The following is a 2,569-nucleotide window of genomic DNA, read 5'->3' as shown; positions in this document are numbered from 1 at the left end:
TCTGTTTCCAATACAATGCTAAAATGCTGAAAAATATAAAACCAGTGTATCTTTTCAAACAACTAGTCAAAGCATTTTAGAAAATATGCAGTTTTTAAAACATATATCTTATACAGTAGTTCAAATCAGAGTTTATCAAAATAGGTTGAACTATTGTAAACAGAAAGACAGACTTCCCTGTACCCAACTACTTGCAGATCTACAGATACAGACGACAACTTTCGGAATTATTGTGGAATTACGACCTCGTACTTGATAATCTGAAAGGTGAATATTGGGGGGGTCAAAAATGTAAATATATCTGAGTGAGACTACACATTTACAATTGAATATTCAAATCGCATACATATAAAACATTTGTATATATAAGATATTACCTATTACTTGATCCAGATGAAACCCTACAAGGTACACAATTTTATGGGTTTCAACCTACACAACATGGGCCTTAGACCGTGAACTGAATCACTGCCGTCTAAGCCGGTGTCTGGACCGTAACCGTGAAATTGCAATCACAGTGTTACCTGTGACCGTAACGTTCAGCCGTCTTAGACTGTTAAGTCAGGGCCGCTTGCACTTCCAACGCCCAATGACATTAACTGACCTCTATATCAGACACAGTCTCGTATCTAAGACACTACTAGTGATCACACAGTCCTATTGATGACCAATATGAAACTTGTTCCAGTGGATCTTTCTTGGTTCAGTTGTACTAATGCGACATGCTACTTAGAACATTTGAAATAATAATATTCAAAAGTAAAAACCACAAAGTAAACTCACAGAACCAAAATCCCCCAAAGCATATGCTCATGATAGCCCAATAGTCAAATACCCTGGTGTTCTGACTTGGCTCATCGATACTCATTATATCTAGACATAATCAAATCATCACTCACATATCGCATATAGACTTATCAAGTCTAGACTTTGCAAACAAAACATAACTTAAACGAATAATTATCTTTTACATTTTGGAAGTCCGTTAAAACCAGTTTTAAATCACTAAAATAGGTATGGGTAAAGCTCGGGTGAAAATCCCCAATGCCCCCTTCGGAAAAAGGGTTGTGCATTTGCACGGTCTGGGCTGCACGTTCGTGCAGGTCGCCCCGCCTGAACGTTCGTGCAGGCCGCCCCGGTAGCGTTCCGACGTGCTCATACCTCCTTGAATACGTTTAGATTATCAAATAAATCGGAGTCGGATCAAGAAACGGATCGAACGGAGTAAAACCCTAATCATCGCGCCTCTGGAACCCTAAAACCAAATAGAAAATGATGGAAATGAGTTTTTGTAACTCATTTCCTTTGTTTCCTTATGTTTATATACTTTAATGGCTAGAGTGCCATTTAGTACTAGCTCAATCATGCGTTTTAACCCTGATTTTAATTAGTCGTTCGTAGTCTAAACGGAAATGACTTCCAAAGTTCGCGAAACTTTACCCAAAAATCTAATAAAATATAAAATGAATAAAAATATAATTTTTATACGCATCCGACGTATATTTTATTTAAAAAAAATCTAAAACGATAATTGAGTTCCTGTTCAGTCTCGCTTTACTTAAAAACTACTTCCAAATTCCACGAAAATTTAATGATACCTTCTTAAAAATATTTCGGGAATATTGACATCAAAAATATTCACTCAGGACTTATAAAATATTTTATTTTAATTTTTCCAAGCTTTACTAGTCCCATTTTTCCAAGCTTTATTAGTCCCAAAAATATTCACTCGGGATTTATAAAATATTTTATGGACGTAGGATATATATCTTTCTTATCGTCGTTCCTTGAAGTTCTTATTGCTATCGTCTCGCATTTCTCGATCGCTTTCCGCTTCTTGTTTTTGCCTTTTTATCATCGACTATTGATAAAAGGTATAAGTTATTCCTTTTCGATCTTTTCCATGTGTTGCACTCTCGATCACGTATACATTTTTATATTAGACTCTTACTGATATTTGATCTATGAGCAAGGTTAACTTTGTGTTCTTGTTCACTTTATAGGTATGGCTCCTATCATCCGCGGTCGTATCAAACCCGTTTTCCTCTTACTTCATTTTATTCTTTATACTAGGCGTCTTTCTATTAGACTGCCTTATTACGATCTATCTTTCTTTCGCGTTTACTTTTATCGATTGCTACACATTCTGTGCGTATTGTTCAATTCTTTTCAATGTACACTTTATATTTTAGCCTCATTTCGATTTTAGGTAAGTACCATTCATAGGTATCTTACCGACATTCTTCATATCTCGCATCGATCGATTCTCAATATTATTTATTATCATTAAGGCTTAATTCTTATATTGGGGTATGTTTTTTATCACTTATTTTCATTCTTGTTTAACAAGAATCTTTTATTTTTATTATCGCATGGCTTTACATCTGAGTTTCTTACAACACAAATACATTTCAAATATCTTTGACATTGTGTTGGCCAAAAACGCTCACGCGCTAATGCCAACTCGTAGTACTCTAAAAGTCGAGGTCGATCCCACGACGATAGTGGTGAACTGAGAATGAATTTTCTTTCGAATCCTAATTCGCTTAGCAACGAAAAGAGATGTTTT

This window comes from Mercurialis annua, linkage group LG2 (genome assembly GCF_937616625.2).
Source record: "Mercurialis annua linkage group LG2, ddMerAnnu1.2, whole genome shotgun sequence".
Classification (NCBI taxonomy): Eukaryota; Viridiplantae; Streptophyta; class Magnoliopsida; order Malpighiales; family Euphorbiaceae; genus Mercurialis; species Mercurialis annua.
The sequence above is the reverse complement of the archived record's forward strand: the minus strand, read 5'-3'. Positions refer to the sequence as shown.